General features: G+C 42.7%; 1 long non-coding RNA gene across 1 annotated transcript in view; it reads left to right on the top strand.

Moving 5' to 3' along the window:
* Positions 1 to 526: 526 nt before the first annotated feature.
* The window catches only part of LOC122988351, a 38,668-nt gene continuing 18,362 nt past the window's right edge, over positions 527 to 20,832 (top strand). Inside the window, exons 1-2 of the long non-coding RNA XR_006404776.1 lie at positions 527 to 943; positions 11,281 to 11,447. This is a non-coding gene — a long non-coding RNA (uncharacterized LOC122988351). The remainder of the gene's footprint in view (positions 944 to 11,280; positions 11,448 to 20,832) is intronic.

Genomic DNA, 20,832 nt, shown 5'->3' with positions numbered 1-20,832 from the left:
GCAGGCGCAGGGGATGAAGAGTGTTGGTATCTTCTTATAGCACATTTGAGATCACAGCCTGTGCCAAGCAACATGCTTCTATCTATGATTTGCCTCAACATCATGTGGCGTCGAGCAAAAATCTTTTCGGTGCGTTCTCTCCGCCTCCTCCCGGTGAATCCAAGTTTTGGGTCTGCTGCATCTCTCTCTCTCTCTCGCTCTCTCTCTCTCTCTTCCAAAGATCCTCATGTGCCTTCCTCCACCCCTCTCACGCGCTCTCCCACCACGCTCACCACATCTATCTAATGGTGCACAAAAAAAAAAAGATGTTGGATGCAACTAAAGAGGGAGACGCGTCATTCAAACAGAACAATGGACACCAGTTCACAGTGGTCAACGCATAAACGATGCGAGAAGTGGGGTTTTTTTTGGGTTTCTGTACACGTCGTCCACAGCAGCCGGTGTGTGTGTGTGTGTGTGTGCGTACATGTGTGTGTGCGGGAGAGGGAGGGAGAGGGAGGGAGAGAGAGAGTGAGAGAGAGAGAGAGCGAGAGAGAGCGAGAGAGAGAGAGAGAGAGAGAGCGAGAGAGAGAGGACCAGCGACGCAGCAACTCCGCGCACACTGTCATCCGAGGCTGGTGAGGGGATGCGGGATGCGGGAGCGGATGCTGGCAGCAGGATCTCCTCGGCCTTGGCTTGTTTCTGGTCAGTGAAGCAAAAGTAATGCCAGTGTTTTTTTGTTTTTTTAAAAAAAAAAAAAAAAAAAAACACTTCTCCCGGTTGGATCAACTCATTGTGCAGGTTCATTCTCAGTCAGTGAAGGCTCGCAACGTTTTGGCTGTCTGTCTGGACTCCTGGCTCGAATAGTTTGGTTCCACTTGAGAGATGACTGATAGAAACGTGCGTTAAAAATGCTGAATGGACTTGAACCGGAGGTGCGGGATTTACTCAAAGTTTATGGCTTGTAAGTATGATTTTTATGTTGTTAATTCATGGGCAGCCGCTTTAAACATTTAGGTTATGAGAAATGTGGATGTCTCACATTTGTTATAACATATTTCACCTCCACTATTAATAATAATAAGTTGTTATGAAATAAGTGACAAAATAAATAAAATACTGTGTATAATTTTATAATATAAAAATGTAAAAAAAAAGCTGCTATTATAGTTAACAGAAAATGCAGTTTGGAATATAGTGCACCCTCCCTGCAAACCTGAAATGATGAGTGGCAGCAGGCTGTTCCATCACATATTAGCGGGAGCCTCCATTGAGCGGTGATGAGGCGGGCTGAGTGGCCCCAGAGCTGGCGTTTAGAAAGCAAACAGTTGTGTGATTGTTAGCGGAGCCTGGGAAAATGTCCCCTTGGCTGGGAGGTGGAGGGACTTGACGCCAGAGCCTCTTGTTAAGAAGACTTGTGTGCTCCCAGACAGCATTGTGATGCTAATGAGCACCAGCACGTTGTTGAACTTGATGTTGACTTTTTTTCTTTCTTTCTTTTGGGAGTTTTTTTTCTCTTTCTTTTTTTTTTTTGGTCACTTGTTTGTGGGAAAATCTTCTCCAGAGCTACAGTGTGAAATTAATTAATCAGGCCTTTGCAGCTGACTACAATAGAGAGCCAGAAAATTCTTGGAAACATACAAAGTCACTTTTATTCGTGTTTTTTTCTTTTCATTTTTTTTTTTTTTTTTGGCTAAATTTATTTTTTGCCAAACCTGCTGTAAAGAGAGAGATAAGACACTAACTGGGATCATTTTATAGGATTTACATTTGCATGGATGAGAGATTTATTTTCCAAAACCAAAATGAACAGTTCTGTCAAATCGTTCTATTTTAGAAAAATCTGTTTTTTGGGCATTATAATAGAATATTTTAATATAGAAATGGGTGTGTATTGTTATTATAAAGGTTTCATTTTTTATTGACAAGCAAAATAAATCTAACAAAATCAAATAACATTTTTGAAGATATTCAAATTTATAAAAGTAGCCCTCTTTCTTTCTTTCTTTCTTTCTTTCTTTCTTTCTTTCTTTCTTTCTTTCTTTCTTTCATTAACAGTGCAACAGGTGTAGGCCTGCAGTAAATTTCATTGCCAGCACTGGAATAGAAACGTTATCCAATTTCTCTCAAACACATCATGACAAAATCAAACATTCATCACTGGCGTTTTATTAATTTTAGAGCGATTAATCTTAAGCCTTAATACCAGATATATCTGGAATGAACTTGTGCAAACACCGTTTCACTATAAACATAATAATAAATACAATCAGATGTAAAATTTGACAGATATCAATCTAATATTTATATCTAATTTCAGAGTTATCCTACATAATTATTTTTCATCTCAATATACCAGTTGTGGAGAAAAAAAATCTTCTTCTCGATGCCTAAATTCGCAGATTGAGAGCATCATTTGATTTATTTCATTCTTCTGGACAAATAATTAGCTCATAAAACTGGCCCATAGTTTCATGTAGACTGCTGAATGCTTTTAAGTTTTGCAACTCGTCGATTAGAATCTGAAAATTATTTTTCCACGTACACACAGTCACTAAGTTTTTATTTCTAAATGCATAGAAATAAAGGGTTTATCAGCCTCTAGTGTTTTTGGATTGAACAATCTATTTCAGGATGCTTTTCTTTACAACCTCAAATTTCTAAACATCGCCGTGAATTAATTTCGTTTTTCGTTTCAGCACCAAGGACAGTGACTGCAGGAGGTGCTGAACTTACACCAGGCTGCTGTTTTAATACATTTAGACTCAAACATTAAAAAAACCCCAAAACATTATTTATCAGTCACTCCCTGTGCATCTTTGGTTTTTAATATTTTGCCGTGACAGCAATAAAAGAGAAGAGTCATTTATTTTACGCGTTGATGTTTTTTTTTCTGATTCACACCGTGAATGCGGCAACAAAACATCATGCAGGTAAATGAAGTATGTGGTGACTAATATTTAGTTTTTTGGGGGGATGTTGAGACAAATAGATATTAGGCAAGAAGAAGAGTGAATAGACACGTAGAGACTGGACTAGAACAGATAATAGAATAGAATAGAATAGAATAGAATAGAATAGAATAGAATAGAATACTTTTAGTCAAGGTGAAGATGTTCAGCTCACCTTACTGTTACTGTACTGTGTCTGACAGGACGTGACGTCGTCAGGGGGCGTGTTCACATGAATTCACGTGAGGCTGATGAAACGCAGAACTGAGGCTAAATCAGTATTAATATATAAGACACACACACACACACACACACAAACACACACACACACATGCACACACACGCATGCACACACACACACGCACACACACACATGCACACATACACGCTTGAGACAGTCAGTTACTTCACAGTATTGTATGAACACATTTATGAATAAGTACTTATAAATATGTAGCAGTATTTCTGCTATAGCAGGTCTCTCTTTTCTAAAAAATAAACATAATTAATGTCAACCATATTTACAGTATCTGTGGCATTAAATGGAAGTTGAAAAAAAGGAAACTATCTTCTCTGTTTCTCTATATTTTGGTTTCTCAAACAAAGGCATATGGCATGAAGTCGTAGTAATTATGGGATTATGAAGGAGATGAGCTTTTCCTTCTGCTTTTAATTGCGTATAGAAATACTGGAAGTCTACAGCTTGTTTCCAAAATTTTCTTCAAATAGCAGCTCTGAAGTATTCCCTCCGCAAAGCAAACACTTCAGCTCTCTGTGCAGGCCTACAGAAAACTGATTAAAATTCAAATGAAAAAAAAAAAAAAAACCGTAGACGACCACACACACAAGCATTACTGACATAAACTACAGTGAAAATATATGAACAGAGAGGCTGGTGGCTTTGCATTGTATTGGGACTTTCTGCCATCTGTAATTTACAGTAAAATTCATAATTATCAACACAATTTTAGCACACAGTGTGAATGGCAGGACGTTATTTAACACGTAATAACACGTAAGTTTCTGATATTATAGAGGGAAAGGCTATAATGCAGTGTGTGTAGTGTGTTCAGGAAACATCATTCTTTCTATTTTATTAATCAGACCTCCAGATAATTATCTCCCTGAAATTTAAACGTAAATTCGGTGGGTTTTGTAGACATGTTATATGAGGAAAATATGCATACATATATATATTGTAACTGTAATCGTCTGACCTGTGACCTGCAGGCAGTTGTTACCTTATGACTCACTGCTCATCCTGTGTTTCTTAACGGGAACAAATTTTCTATTATTTTATATAAACTTCATATCATTACATATTCTTTAAAAAAAATCTTATTTACACAGGCAGGGTGTGGCTGAACGATGGATGTTTATTATGAACAAATGCTTAGACATGGTCAGTTGTGTGATGTATGGTTCAAGGTCTACACAGACTTATATCCAGTCAGGTCAGTTGCTTGTGCTGTTGTCGCGCCCTGTTGCACTCTGTCCTCCATTTAAGACAAAGCTAATGCTGATTTGAATATTCTTACTGTGTGTGCTGTACAGTGCTGGCGGTGATTGAAAGTCTGTCCTACACAAATGAAATTATTCCTCGCATTGCTTAAGGAGCTCTGGAGACATCTCAGTGGATTTTGGAAGGGACCTCATATTGAGACCCAACAGCCACACAGTAGGCAGCTGTTAATGATGGTGGACAGGTTTGATAGCATTTGCAAACCAGTATCCTGATTACAGCGAAGCACTTTGTGCGTCTACCTTGTGTTTTCTCTGCGTGTCTGTTATATCCAGCCCGTAGCTATCTGCGGTGCATGCTCACCCATGTGTGTGCCAATGAGCATGCCTAATTCTGTGGACATCGCGCGTCTCCCCTGGCAGTCTGACCCCGAGGCCCCCGGGCGGCCCTCCACCTCCTGCGCCCCACATCTGACACTATGATAGCCGCGGCGCTTTCCCCTCACTCTCATTTTCTCTTCCTCGGGCTCCGCTGCATATTTTTTTTCTGACAGCCCGCGATGGACGTTACTCCTCGATTATTCCTCAAGGATATACGCACACACCGATGCTGCTTTGCGTAAAACGGGCTTTTGTCTACGCAATGTGCCGGCATCGACCATGTGGGATGCCGGTCACAACGGCCGGAGAGAGCCGGGGAGAGACGCTCCCATCCCGGATTGAGTCTAAAAGAATATCACGGCCGTATCAAGGCCCAGCGGATTTTAATAACCTTTCTCTCGTTTAATTTAATAACAGAGCCCACACTGTTCTGTCCTATTATGGAGAGTGCTGTCTCAAAATGGACAAGCAGATGATAGTCTATGTGAGTATTTTGTGTTTATTTTCAGTTCAAAGGCTTGCATCAATTTGGCTTTTTTTAAAAATAGAAAATGAGGTTCCAGCAACATTTTAGGACAATTTCTTGAAGAAAGAGCACTCTGTAGTTTAAATAATGTACCTTAATTTTCTTAGAATAACATGCAAGCTGCACATAAATTGACTGAATTTCTTTTGCCAACAGAAACAGACGTCAAATTACAGTATTTTATCCTGACGTTTGTCCTGATGTTTATTTTTGATGTGATCAGTGAAAATTAGCTTTTAGGCACTTATCACTGGCTTGAAAATGCATGTTTATGCTGCATAATAACCGTGTTTTTGGTGATTATTGGGGATTATAGAGGCTAGTTTGTTCTGGCTCAACTTGTCAGCAACTAATCCAAAAGTATACAGTGACATCCAGTGAGGCTGGACTTGTTCCACTAGATCATGTTGTTGACATTTAGCAGCAAGCCTCTCTACTGTACGCCATGCAGGCCTTATGGTAGTTTGTCATGCTTTCAAACAATTCGTGGATTAATTCACTCAACACGGAAACTATGGTGTATGGTCTGAAATGGGTCGATGTGAGCTGGCATTTAAAACAACAATAAGCTGCTCTGCCGGTTGTTTGTAAGAGCTTGTAGTGTGTTCTGTAACATCGTCTCTTATCTCTGCTTATCAGCTGTGTTATCACTATAGAAGCTCTGACTGGACATGATATGGGTTGTATATTAGCCGAATGTACATTAAGGTTATTAGTGGGCCTAGTCAGTGCCATACAGGGTTAACATGTACATGGATGACAGGTGAATGTGTCATCATCTTTTCCGCAGCTGGATGACTTCACCTTGCAGATGCTCGCCAGGACTCAGGCTTGTAGTGAGAGGAAGTTCAACAGTGTTTTTGAAGAGGTGATGCTGTGAATTCGTCATCATAGAGTGCAGTATGACTGCTAGAAGGGGTGACTTTTGTTGGGAATAATATAGCTACCTTGTAGCCTATTAGTGCTGTTCTTATGATGATCTTATGGTGATGCAGGTTATGTTTTGCACATTTTTATTTTGGCCTTTCTCTGTCTGCATCACTGCCCATGCAGGTCTGACTTATTCCAAAGCAGTCTGAGGACGTCGCTGGTATAAAGACCTGACAGCGGCTCCTTATGCGTAAAAGCAATAATAAAACTGGATATCACCTATAACCTGCTTTGTGCATGCGCACAGTTATGTGTGTATATCAAAGATAGGTAGAGAGACAGGCAGAGTAGAAGAAGAAGGGGAGAGAGAAAGAGAGAGAGAGGGCGAGCGAGCGAGCGAGAGAGAGAGAGAGAGAGAGAGAGAGGAAGAGAGAGAGAGAGAGAGAGAGAGAGAGAGAGGCGTGCGCATGCAGGCGGAATGCAATGGCTCCATGTGACCACAACACAAGCAGCTCCGGCGGCGGCGGCGGCCCCTTTAAGAGACGTGGGTTAGTTTTTCTCTTTGGTTATCTAGCTGTATGAGTTTATGTAATATCATAAAGCTAGAGAACCGAATGTATAAACTAATTCTGCAGACGTCACGGCGGAGCGAGCCGGAACCGGACCGACTGAGGTGCTGCTGCCGGAGCGGATGGATGGATGCAGCCCGCACGGAGGACTGGAAGCCCGCGGCAGCGTCCGTGCATCGCACCGCGAAACACCTCCTTCTTCCCTGGACGTATGCCGGTGCAGAGGGGAACGCCGCCCCTAAATCACTACCAACAAAAAAACGGATTCATAGAGCTAGATTTCTTTCACGGGGGATGCGTGGAGTGACAGTAGTTAGCAACCGGAGACAGGCTCCATTCATAGAGTGATGATGAGGAAGAGGATGAGGAGGAGGAGGAGGGCGACTCGGCAGTGGTGCTGTTTCTCTTATTGGAAGACAACCTTTCAGTCACGGTTTATAACCAGCATGTTTTAGATGTTTTTCTATTGATTGTCTAGTTAGTTGGATGCTGATAACCAGGAGGTGAAATGAACACGGTTTGTTGCTGGAAGAGGCACCTGATTGGAGGACTCCTTAGAGTCACGTGTTCCACCAGTAGCCCCCCCACATCTCCTTGCTGCTGGCCTATCTATCTAGTGATATGGAAAAAAGGGCTTAAACAATCAAAGCTCATGCCCTTACAGCTGGCTCTTATTTGTGTTTGCGAGCTTCTGCGCCTCTGCAAATGCATGTTACTTTATTCTGTATGTAAAAAGTTGATTGCAGGAGTTTTGCTGTGCCATGCCACACCACACAACAGGGGAAGCTTGCAGTCATTGAGGTATTTTACACTAAACAGTGAGGCTGCTGGATGCAGTGGCAACTAATTCCAGTGACAGGTGCTGAATATATACCTGGTATTGTATGGCAGGTACAGCAAAGATCAGGAGAATGTGTAGCGGGTCGTCAAAGTAATGTGTCACAGGTTATGAAGTGGAGAAGAAGACAATATTGTGATTCAGTAGGTGTTTGTCAAAGGGATCATCTTATATCCCTGGATTTAGCTTGATTGATGCTCTTATTAACAATGGCTGCAGGCCTCATGCGCAGAAAGTGATGGCTCACGCTGCTGAATGAAAGCACCTTTGTATCCGATTATAACAAATGCATTGCTAGTCGAGCTACTTTCCACAGATGGAGTTTATTCTTAGAGTTTACAGCAACGTTTTACGATGTGGTTGCTGCCACCAAACAGCATTTTCTCACATGAAGGATATCCATAAAGCACACACGCCACCTATCACTGACATGTGTGTCTCCAGAGCTGATACGCAGTAGCAGGCCGAGCAGATTTTGGAGGCAAGATTAAGGGAAGGAAGGGTCGGCCGGGTCGCCCAGAGACTGGGCTGATTTTCAAGCCTGTTTTATAATCTTGTTTGGGCTGCTCGTCATCTGTTCTTTCTCCCTTCCATCCAAGTCAGAGAAGAGCTCTTGTTTGGTTCAGGACTGCCTGAGTGATGGGTTGCGCTCTGTGGTGGAGCCTGTTGAATTTTAAACAAGCCCTATTCTGTGTGTTAGCTTCTAAAGCTGTAGCTGCTGTGTGGTGGCTCTGCTCTGCACTGTGGAGAGTATGTGTAGCAGCACACAGCCTGATGCTACTGTCAGTAGGCCCCAGCTTACTGCGTCACAGAGCAGGGCAGGTGGAGAAGGAGCTAGCATGAACCTAGCCGGGAAATATTTCTCATCGTGCTGTGCTTTTGGGGCAACATTGTGTGGCAGTGTCTGTGTGTGTGTGTGAATCTATGCAAGGCATTGTGAACAATAGGCTATAACCCTCTGTTGTCTGCAATTGCAATTATGATGATATTAATGATAATTTCAGTGTGAGCTATACATTTATACTTTGGGTGGTTTAATAGAGTGTGGCACAAATGAATGTTTTCATCAGGGAAACACTGCAGGACTGTCTCAATTTTATTGTGACACAAACTAGTAAACACTAATGTACCATTGAGACAATATATTTCTAATACACCGAATTAAAACCTGTATAGTTTTAGCTGGAATATCCCACATAGTCATTGTTTAAATTGTCTAAAAATTTAAAATTTCAGGACGATGTGTGCAGAATTCTGCCCAACATTTTGAAAAAGGCACTCTATCCTTTGAAAGGATAATTGCAATATTAAGCTAAAGCATTTATAACACTGTGTGTCCCCATTAGATTTGATGATGGCGACGCTGAATGCCATACCAACAGCACCACCCACCCAGCTTTCGCCCAGTTGCTGTGGAAATTAATGCGGTAATAAATGGAGGATATGGGGAGAGCCCTTTGAGATTGAAATGCAGTCTGGTGAGTGACTGTGAGGCAGGCTAGACGTCGGTTTTTCCCACATTAATATGTGTCTGTCTGGGCCCTCTCCACCATCAGGAGGAGGCCCTCAACACCAGATGGAGCCCAGTCTAGTCTAGTCTAGTCTACCAGCACCTGCCATGAGGCTGCATTGCACTTTGTATTGTCTTGAACAGTGATTTGTCTATCTATTTGAAATTGAAGTGTTTCACCAGTCTGGGTTTATTCTGCGTGCGGTAACGATGGAGAAATGAACAAACAAATAAGACAAAAAAAAAAAGTGGTAGGACGAGAGAGAACAGGGTTGAAGACGATGTAGAGAGACTGAGGTGGGAAGATAAGACAGTAGAAGAGGAGATGTGTTCAGGCGGTGGGGTGTTTATGCATGCATGCCGTGCATTTCTAACCAACCTGTCATGTGTGTAGCCTTTCCTGCTGAAGCGTAGATATGTCAGTATGTCCCCCGTCTCTCCTCCTCCTCCTCCTAAACCACCCTCTCTCTCTCTCTGTACTGTATTGATAACGTTGAATATTTTCATGGCTTAGTTCTAGATGTGTGCACGGGGGGGTGAGTGTTGCTTGTTGACAAAGATGTTTGAACAAAGCAGCCACCCTACACACTGTCCTACACACAGCAGAGCCATTGTTTTAGTTTTACAGCCCTGCTGCATTTCCAAGCTACCATCCTATAGATGTTATCTTGTTTGTGTCACACACTAGATTGCAGAGCTGTGTGTGTGTGTGTGTGTGCACATGTTATTGTACATTTGTACATGTGTTCATGTGTGTGTTTCTGCACGTACTACTGCACCCATAGTGCTTCATTTTTTGTCTCTGTAGAGTACAATAAACATGGCAGCATAGGTCTTTTTTTTTTTTTTTTTACAGCGTGGAACCAAGATGCACAATTTTGTTATTTTTACTCGACCACAAGACTGTACTCAAGATCATGGTGTGTGAAAATGTCTTAATTTCACGTCACTCCATATGTGACTTGTATTTTCATGAAAGCGGCTTTTGTATGACATTTCTATCTATATGTAGAAAATTACCCATGAATAGGTCATGGTGTTGCGTATAATTTGCATTTCTGAATTTCTGATTTAGCATACTTCCTCGAAAGCATCTTCTCATGGTTGTTCATTTTATAAAACTCAAAGAAGTGTATTGTCCCATGAAATATTTACAGTTACACGAGCATCATTTCAAGGAAATGTGAATGGATTTTACTCAGAAAATAGTTTTTTTTAAACTATGCGATATGCAACTGGATTATTATTACTATTATTATTATTATCATTATTATTATTATTATGTTTCCAATGTGAAATAATTCATGGTTGATGGTCTATTCGATTCCATACCATCAATACTCCAGCTTTATCAATTTTCTATTATCATTTTACCTTGAATGGCAATGCCCTGTATAAACCTTTTCTCTGAACTTATGAATTCTGGGTTTGGTAGTCTAGCAACAGCCTCTGACCCATGCAAGGAAAGAGAAAAAAAAAATTGAAGGGCTGACATGCAGGCTTTAAACCTGCAAAGGATGTCAGATTTCAGCGGATGTAATCTTTGAGTATTTTGTGTAATCGCTTGTGAAGTGTGTTTGTGTGTGTGTTGAAGCGATTGGTATTGCCATGCATTTACCATTGACAGTTGAAATAAGAAATGTAAGAAACTTTCCACTGGCACATAATGTAATAATGTAATATTTCAAATATTACAGTACGCATTATTACTCTATTAAGATACATTAAAATGAGATTTTCTTGAAATGAAATAGGAATAATAATGAAATTCATTGCCATCAATTCAATTTATCCGTTTAGCTTTTCATATTTTCTATCACAATTTAATTTATAAATCTTAATTTCAATAATTAAGTTTGTTTTAAAGATCCTATTTTTGTATCAATATAAATCCAGATAAGTATCTATTTTTGTCTTCCTATTTGGCAAACAGTTAGATTCTGAATTTGACACATTGTATTAATGATTAATATTTTATCTTATTTCAAATTTTGTCTGCAGAATGTCAGATAATATTATATTATAAATAATACTAGAAATTAAAGATAAAAGTTTATTTTTAAATTGATGTCAATGGTTTTCAAGTGTGGCCAAAAATTGTGTGTATGTCAGATGCAGCTGAATCTGACACATTGACATTATAACCAGATGCAGAAATGGACCCTTTCTCAAACGAATGCATTGCGTTTTTGCAGGAATCTGTGTGTGTGCAGTCAGAGGTGCAGTCTCACAGAAATACACACACCCCATCTGCAGGCCTGCATCTGAACCTGCAGGACAACAGGTCAGCAGAGGCACACACACTCTGAGGAACAGAGGTCACCCACTGGGTCAGAAAGAGGCTTCATCATCACTGTCACAGGTGAGACTTTGAAACAGTTCTCTTTACACTGCTATGCTAATGTCTTTGTAAGCGCACTTGAACTTGAACTATTTATTTACTACTTTCAAATGATTACACTTGACCAGATGAACCTATTTGTTTTGTGGGCTGAAAAATCACACGGTGAAATTTCGAGTGTGCATTAAAAAAAAGTCCTGATTTCATCATTTATCTCATCAGAGACGAGTGGTGAGTTTCTTTAAATATACACTTTCTCATTTCTATATCCTATCCTCGCCCTCTCATTCGTTCGCCTCTCGCCCTCGTGCTTTATAACATCTGATCCAATTTGTTAGATTCTTCGGTTTTGGCAGATAAGACGCAGGGTGGCCACTTGTGTAATCTATATTTTAATTCCTTTGTCCATGCTTTTTTATCCCTTTAACGATACATGGGGGAAGGAGTGGGGGCTTTGGCCTGGTGTGTGCACAAGGTGTGCTCATGTGGAAAGACTGCCAGGGTGGCTAAGTCCCTCACTCCTCTAATTCCCTCTTTCCTCCCCTCTGTCCTGCCCCCCACCTCCCAGTTTTCTGTCCTTTCTGTCCAGGCCTGGTACCCCCCCCCCCCCCCCCCACCCCCCCCACACACACACTCTCTCACACTCTCTCATACACACACACACACACACACACACACACAGACACACACACATAGAAACATCTTTTTTTTTTCTCTTTCTCATGCTTTCCGTACTTTTTAGTTTGGGAAACTATTTTTTAGTTTCAAGATGCACCTCAATACCTTTATTTATATATAATTTCCTTCTTTTTCTCAACACAAGTTTGTGCCGTCAACCCTCTCACTATTATTATTTACACCTGATTTTCTGCTTGATGTGAAAATGTGAAAAATTATTGCTGTAACATAGCAGATCTTTGGCTGTTTTTCTGTATAAGATATTAGCCAACTTGTCATAGCATATTACTTGTTAAAAACTAGCACCTATACAGACTTTTGGCCTCAGTTGTCATAGTTACTCTGCTAACTAGTCGGCGGAACCTGGCAAGGCTGCAACATGAGCTTTGTGTTTTTATAACAGCGTCTAAATATTGAAGATGATGGAAGGCTGAAATTAGGAGCAGGTGACTCACTCACTTCCCTCTCAGCTTCCCTCTCGCTGTTGAGTGACACGACTAAAGATTACCTTCGCTATCTATCAGCTGCTATAGCAGGCCATCAAGGCCGAGAAACGCTGCTCAGCTCGTGCATGTTCAACCTCCTGCGGAGAACAAAGTAAGCGGAGTGATGGAGGGAGCGTTGAAAGGGGAGGAGAGGGAGATGAAGCCCCATCCGCAGAGATTGAGGTCCGTCATCGGGGGAGAAACAGAAGAAGTGATTTTTTTTTATTTCCCTCCAGGGTTAGATGAGCGTTCTGTGACATTGGCCTAGTTCTATATCAGCATGCCCCCCCAGAGAAAGCGTTGCGTTTGAGAATCAGACAAGGGAAGATCAGAGGAGATTTCACAGCCTGTGGCTATCCTCCTCCATAACATTCGACCACCTCTTAAACCTCCTTCGCTTTGCTTCAACTCGATGAAGGCTGCCGGTCTACTTAGTCAATATCATATCCACAAACTAGATAAATCGATGCAAACAAGCTCTGGTTGGACACGGGCTTTAGAAGTGGAGGCATAGCTACAGGCTAAATTTGACGCAGAGACACATCAATCCAGAAGTGACACTGTTCACATCATCTTTGTATTCATAACAGCAATTAAAAACTAGCATGCATAGGTCTGCGTTGACGGCTTGTTTTACCCTTGCAGGACCCGTGTACAGTATGTGCATTTGTTACAATTGTTCAAATAGGAAGTGTGGGCCGGAGGATGTGTGATTTCACACGTAGCTGTGTTGCCTCCACAGCCGAGCACTCTCATGTATATGGAAAGACTTGAAGAGAGGGAAGCAGTAATCCGCTCATTTACAGTACCTCAGATCCGGTCTGCCATCTTTCTCTCTCTCATTTGCTCACACTCTCTCTCTCTCAAACACACAAACACACATACCTCAGTGTATCGTATCCCCCCCCCCCCTCCTCCCCCATCCCCCGTCTTTCCATCGCCATTCGGGCTCATCTTCCCATCACCTCTCTAGCTCCGCCACCCCAGAGAAACCAATTCAGACTGCTGCTCCACACCGTCATGGCATGTTGGCCAAGGGAGATGGAGTCCTTTCAGGTTCTCGGCTACAACCTCCCTCCCTCCTTGCTCCCCCCCGTCGCTGCCCCCTCTGCTGCTTCTCAACATTTCCTCAACATGCCTGGTGTATCAGCAGGGTAGCTAGACAGCACGATAGCACTGCTCCTGAGAATCTGTTGGAGTTATTCTGCACATTATGTGACCTTTTAAAGTTTCTCTAAAATTGCATGCGTGTGTGTGTGTGTGTGTGTGCTTTGTGATGGCGATGATTCCGCTCTGAGCCTGCTTTTGCATGGTTGTACTGTCAGATTAGTTAGAATATTTGAAACAAATGAAGCCTGTGTTATGTGTTTAAACAGAGTGATTTTGAGGTTTATCAGCAATAGGTTATCTTTAATGGCAAAACCAAACTCCCACCGCCCACCCGTGGCTTCTTAAAGTTGGCAATCTGCTTTTAACAGCTCACTGTTTGCTGGGGATTTTTTTTTTTTACCAGGCTCTCTAGATTTGTATGCATAAACTGCGCTGCTTGGCTGTTCTTAAAAGTTGATTTAAATTATACCCTCTGCATTATGCGGCTTGATAGGAAATAAATCTCTTCAAATGAATACACTGGATGGAGGGAGGTGGTAAAAGGGGGTGAATGTGTGTGTGTGTGTGTATGTGTGTGTGTGGGTGGGGGGTGGTGGTGTGTGGAGTAGGCACTGAGAGTAGAGTGGTGGCGTATGTTAACATAAATTAAAGTCTATCTGCGGAGGGGCTCGGAGCAGGAAAGAGAGACAAGAATGTGAGAAAAATAGAATTATAGAATAGAAGAAGAGTTTAAAAAAGTAGGATAAAGTCATGTGGCAACAAAGAGAAGAAGAATCACGGGAAGTAAATAAGTTTGGTTAGTTAATTAATTTGCATATAGTTGCTTTATTTCATTAGTCAGTTATTTTTCTCTTTACCTCCTGAAAGCACAGAGGCCTCTGGCATCTCAAAGCATGCAGGCTGAATGGCGAGGTGGCTGTATTAAAGGTTGGTGGTGGCTGTGATGGTGGGGTGCAGCAGGGTGACGAACAGAGCGCAGGAGGGAGGGACGGGGGTCCGCTGAAAGGCAGCAGGCTGCAGAGTGAATAGGAAAGGGGAAGGAGGGAGGGAGGTGGGGAGGGAGGGGAGGAGGGAGGGGGGGGGCATTAGCGGCGGAGGCAGGTTGGGGGTGGCGGTGGTGGTGGGGCGACGACGGTGGGGGCCTCCATTGGTTCAATGCAACGGCCGGAGCAGCTGTGAAAAGAGGTCTCCCCTTTTTCCCACGCCCAGTGCGACGCAGAAACCCTGCTTCAGCCTGCCAGGGTCAAGTCACATTCTAATATATACACTGGGCCTGTGGACTCGCACAATGCATACACACAGCTCATTTATTTTATGTATGCACACAGACAGGCACACACTTGTATGCACACACTGAGTAGACAGCCTCTCAGACGGAGACAGAGGTGGGGGCCGCCGCAGAGAGAGTATTATGACACTGATTTCTATCCCGTTGGCACCATTGTTTCGTCTTGGATCCTGCAAATTAACAAGCTGCAAGTGACGTGACCAAACACACACACACACACACACACTCACACACACACACAAACACAGATTTCACCACTACACCTGCTGGTTTGAAGACTTCAATTTCACTATGTCACTTTGAACATAAAACAGAACAAAATTAGATTTTTTTTTTAATGGAAAATTCTTACACTTGATGCGGTATTTTTCTCACTTCATAGCTGTCATGTTACACTTTGATAAAAAAACACTACATAAAATCAAAAATTCCTCCTCATATACTTTGACTAATACATCAGTTGGTGTCTTCACTGTATACAATCACAACTGTGTCGTCCGCGCTCCCGCAGCCTGATCTCAGCCCCTTTCTTCTCTTCACACGTTTACGTCTCAGCCGCCATTTACAAACTATAATCATATTCCAGGGAGGGGGATGTAAAGGCTTTGTCCTGACAGACCCAACACCCCAGCCTGCCTCCCCCCACAGTGCCAGATGCCCTGCTGTATTGTGTGGGTGCTGGGGGCAGACAGGCAGGCAGGCAGGCAGCCCCCTTCCTCTCTGTCTCTCTCTCTCTCTCTGCACCATGATGTCACCCTACTTGTCTGTCTGTCTGTCTGTCAAGACCTTGACAGGAACTTGAGTGTGGGAAGTAAAAAAGCAGGATGGGGGGAGAGAGGGTGATAGAGGTTCAAGGAGGGGTTCAGGGTTGGGAGGGGATTTAGTGATTTGGGTGTTGGGAAGAGAGAGTCTGGCCTGAGAGGTCAGCGAGTGGACTTGAGCATGGAAAGAGTGTGTGTGTCTATATGTGTGTGTGTTTTTGGGGGGGGGGGGGGGGGGGGGGGGGGGACTCTCTTAGCAACTCTGAAGAGAAGTGGAATTTAGATGAGTCTGTCGGTGTGTGTCCTCCAATAATTCAGTCTGGACTCATCCAAACTCCTTGGTTAGCCTCTCAAAGGGTCTGAACAGCGAGGATAAAAAGAGGAGGGGAAAACAAAAGCAGCTGTTTTCACTTTTCTTTTTTCCACCATTGTGCACAGATGAAGTGAAGTCATGGCAGTTTGAAGCTGCTAGTCCAACTATTGCAACAGTGTGTAATGCATGGCACTGATTTCAGGAAATACCCAGGATATTACATATGCTAGTGGAATTTGGTGCGCTTCTTGAGTGTCATTGTTAAGTTATTTGATCAAGCAAGTCTCCAAAGTGAAATTATTAATATTTTCTTTATATTTTTTACACGTAGGAGGTGAAGGTAATTTTAGTTCAAACACCCTGGCTCTCTCCTGAGCCCATTCCAGGATTACTTCCTGTAAGTGTTTTGTTATAAGAATGAGTCTTATATCCTGATATATAGTCATATGTAGTGATATACTGTAGTCTTGTTTAGACTGAGCAAGGCCAGTAAGGCCATATCTAGAGTTTTTCTGGAAATAGGGAGGACGAAATGAATATATAAAGAAACAGTTTTACACTCTGTACTCTGTCTTCTTTGTGTCCAGCAACAGTAGCATACGTGTTAAGGATCCCTTCCAGACACTTTTTAATACCTATAAAAACACTCTGCTTTGAATGATTATCTGAGTCCAATATGTTTTTTTTCCACAAAAAAATGAACTACCTAGTTATACATTCTTAAAATTATATCTGCTCTTTCCCCCTCATTGAAATTTCCAGAATTTATGAAAATGCAAATATTTTGCATTTCAAAAGTTTAACTGCTGGACACGATGTCTCCTACTGAAAAGTATCTCAGTGTATGTGCACTGCAAGCTTCAACTTTCCACATCACACTTGTGTAAGTTGCATACTTGAACACGATTGGCTCCCAGACTAGTTGTGATGATGCGATGATGTGACAAATCCTGCTTGTATGTGCGTTTCTTCAAGTCAGATTGAAGGTGAGCAAAGGAAAACTTGGTGAAAACAGTCTTCTAGTGTCAAACTCTTCACATGCATCATTCTGCAAAGTGAAGGTCAAACATCCAACTAATGTAACAGTAGGCAAAACAAATTTTTGAGTAAGACACCCTAGTTTAACGTTGCAATTTATTCACTCCTCCTAAAGCACATTCTCTTTATAGCTCTCTATCACATTTTTCATCCAAATAACTCACAACAGTCCAGTTTTGGTTATTTTCAGGTTTACATTGTGCATTTGTGAAAAACGTTTTGGCCATTTCAAAACTCATGTTATCATTTCAAAAATGCACCGCTGTCGGTCTAAAAGATGAGACTGTTTTTCCTGATTCCCAAAACGACTTTTTGGAAAATGGAGTTTTTGGTCTGACAGCAGTAATGTGCTGTTTACAGCTCACCAGCAAACACAGACAACAGGCACCTTTTTCAACCAAACATTTACCAGGACACAGACACATGCCTTTGTCATTCATCCTCTCTCTATTTGGACTCCTGCCTTTGTATTTCTTCCACCTCTTTGCTCTTTCCATCTCTTGCTTTAATATGTTCTCCCTCTGTGTCTTTCTCTCTCTCTCTCTCTCTCTCTCTCTCTCTCTTTCTGGCTGTGTGAAGAGGTGATAGTATTGGGAGACAATGGGAAAGACTCACTTAATTAGCCGGACGAGAAGATGCATTGTGGCAATTACTGAGCACAAAGGGAGGGGAAGGTATGGCTCTGTAATGTGCTGCTGCGTGTATTTGCCTGGCTGTTGTAGCCTGGAGTGCAGGCAGGCCTTTATAGGGGAGAGTGAAAGCGGTAACAATGGAAGACAGGATGTACTCCACATGTAGAGCCATTTCCAGTCCTTTTACAAACGGGGACAATAGCGGCTACAGTCTCTTAAAGGCTGGAAATGTAGAAACTGTATTCTCTCTATGGATGGATTATGGAGCTTGAAATTTACAGGTCTCCTGGCTTTGTGCAAACATTTTTTTTCATATACTTTGCTGTGCATGTTTTGGTTGCACATTCTTATAAGGCACCCCTTTATAAAGGCTTTATATTACTAATCCTACATATATCAGATAAATGAGTTAACAAAAACAACTAAGGTGTATTTTATCCTAGATAAATCTTCAGTTTATTTTCTTGATAAATTGATTATTAGTTTGGTCTATAAAATGTTTGAAAATGGGGATTATAGAAGTCACATTTTCCCAGACTCCAGTGTGATATCTTGAACCCAGAGATATTCAATTTACTATCAAAGAAGACAAAGAAAACCATCAGATATATACATTTGAGAAACTGGAACCTTTGAATTTTGGGCATTTTTGCTTCAAAATTGTTGCTGATTAATTTTCTCTTTTTTGACTAATTGTTTCAGCTGACAAGTCAATACTCTTTGAGTGTGACTTGCTTTGTCTTTGTAACTAGCTCAAATTACTTGCTCGACCACATTCCTTCTGGAAAAGTGCTACAGTGCACCTTGCAACCCAAAAGTTTCTCTTCTGATCTACAAAGCGTTAACCAGTGATACATTTGCCATTAAAACATCAAGTACAACTTATAACCCTTTTCATAAAAGGTACCTTATTATAAAGTGGTATAAACGCTCATGTTTGACCTAGTTCTGTAACACACAGTGACTAATTTTCTAATTTCCTCCTCCACTATCTGTCCATGCATCCTCTTCATTTCTATTCTTAATTGTCCTGTTGCTGTGCACCAAACTGGACATGCACTTTCTATTTCTGACTGGCTATGAGTGGGCCGCTGCCTGGTGCCACTGTGTATGTGTGTGTGTGTGTGTGTGTGGAGAGAGTTGGGTCTGGCAAAGAGCATCCTCCTCTAGTGGAGTGGCCTGAGGGGATTTCTTTCATGAAGTCAGATAACATCCAGGCGACCCCCTCTTCCCTTTTTTATAAGAGTTCTTTAACCTTGATAAATGAAGTAGAGGCGGGAAGGGAGTGAGGGAGGGTGGGAGGAAAAAGTTGCGGGATGTGGTGGGGGATGAGGGTGTGATGGAGGGAGGAGAGAGATAGAGAGAGAGAAAGAGGGAGAGACACCAACTCCCAGGCCGGCTTGCTCTCAGGATCAATAACGTTCGGAGAGCTGCTGAGCACTCCTGTCTGGCAGCTCTACCATAGGGGATGGAAGGAATGGAGGGAGGAGGCGGGGAGGGGGGTGGCGAGGATGTGAGTGAGGGAGGGAAACCAAGAAAAGGAGTGTTGAGAAAGCCTCTCTATCTCCTTCTTGTCACCCTTTTTTACGAAGAGAGGGAATTGAGGTGGACGGCGATGTAAAGATGGAAGGATGAAGGAACAGACAGGAGTGTAGATGGAGGGCGGAGGAGAGTTGAGACCGGCGTACCTACGTAGCTGAACCCAACCTTCCTGCCACCCATCCACCTGCCTGCCTGCCAGGATAACACACACACACACACACACACACACACACACACACACACACACACACACACACACACTGAGGTCTCCTTTTACGGAGCCACAAGGTTACAGAGTGTCGATACAAACGCGCACAGCCCTCCGACAAATGGGATTTGGCATGTTCAATCAACAGTGCTGCCAAATCCCTGTTGTTAAGTGTTGCAGAGCCATATCTGTCTGCAGTGGGCCTGAGCTATGCTGCCTTGGCCCGCTGACTGTCCCCTAAATATCCTCTATTAAAGTCCTCTGTAATAGAATTATCTGCTGCATTTGTCATTGGATTTGAATAGGTGTGTGTGCCGTGGCATAAATAGGGAGCAGGGATGGAGTTTACACATTGTGCACCTGTTATAAAAAAGAAAGGCCTTGAGTGACTCCTCCACTTGTGCCTCGAGGTCATGGACACCTGAGCTCTCTTCCTTTCTTCTTTCTCCCGCTTCTGATTTCCTTGCTTGGAGTTTAAGTCACTGGCCTCCCTTCTCTGGCCATCTCTCCTGGCCCTTTTCCTGTCTTCTGTTAGACCTGATCCTTTCATCTTCTTCCCCCTAATCCTGTGCTAGAGGAGCCTTCTCTTCACCCCTCCTCTGCCTCCCATTGCTCTCTTTTTAACTCCGTGCCTCCTCTTATTTTAGCGTGTCCCTCTGCTCCTTGTGCTGCTTTCTTCTCCTCTCTCTTCCTCCTTCTTTATCCCCCCGCTTATATCACTCTGGCCTCTGCCTCCTCTCACTCTCCTCCTCCTTTCCTTACTTTCCTCTGTCCTTAATTAAGTTAGTGATCAGTTGACTGCCCCTATCATTGGTAGAGAGCAGGTTGATCCTCCCATCCCAGGAGGGGGGTGCATTGTCTGTGCTGGTTGACCAGTGTAATCCCCCCACCAGGGACAAAGGGCAGTACCCTCACTACCTCAGCCACCACTGCAGGGCATTAGCCCCCTGACGAGAGCTGTGCCCTGGCCTGGCCTTGCCTTCCTGACAGCCCAGCATCACACCGCTGGCTCTTTCCTTATCAGAGGAGAGCAGTTTGACTCTGGACTTCTGAGAGTGAATGTAGATGGCTAGAACTAGGGGAGCATGTGTTGTTCTTGCTGGAACAAAGTATTCACTGAGGTGCACATTAATGGGATCCCTTGATTCATATTTACACTATCACACACTCACACACACGCACGCATGCGCACGCTGTATTAAGATCAGGAAGTCCTACTCTAACCCCTCACACAACCCCACATACCTTTCTCTCTCTCCCTCTCTATCTCCGTCACACACACACTCTTTCACACAAGGAGCGAGTAGGTAAGGTTGCTATGGGAACAGTTGGTCAGAGTTTACCAGAGGGG

The sequence above is a fragment of the Thunnus albacares genome, chromosome 9, assembly GCF_914725855.1.
Source record: "Thunnus albacares chromosome 9, fThuAlb1.1, whole genome shotgun sequence".
Lineage (NCBI taxonomy): Eukaryota > Metazoa > Chordata > Actinopteri > Scombriformes > Scombridae > Thunnus > Thunnus albacares.
The sequence above is the reverse complement of the archived record's forward strand: the minus strand, read 5'-3'. Positions and strand labels throughout refer to the sequence as shown.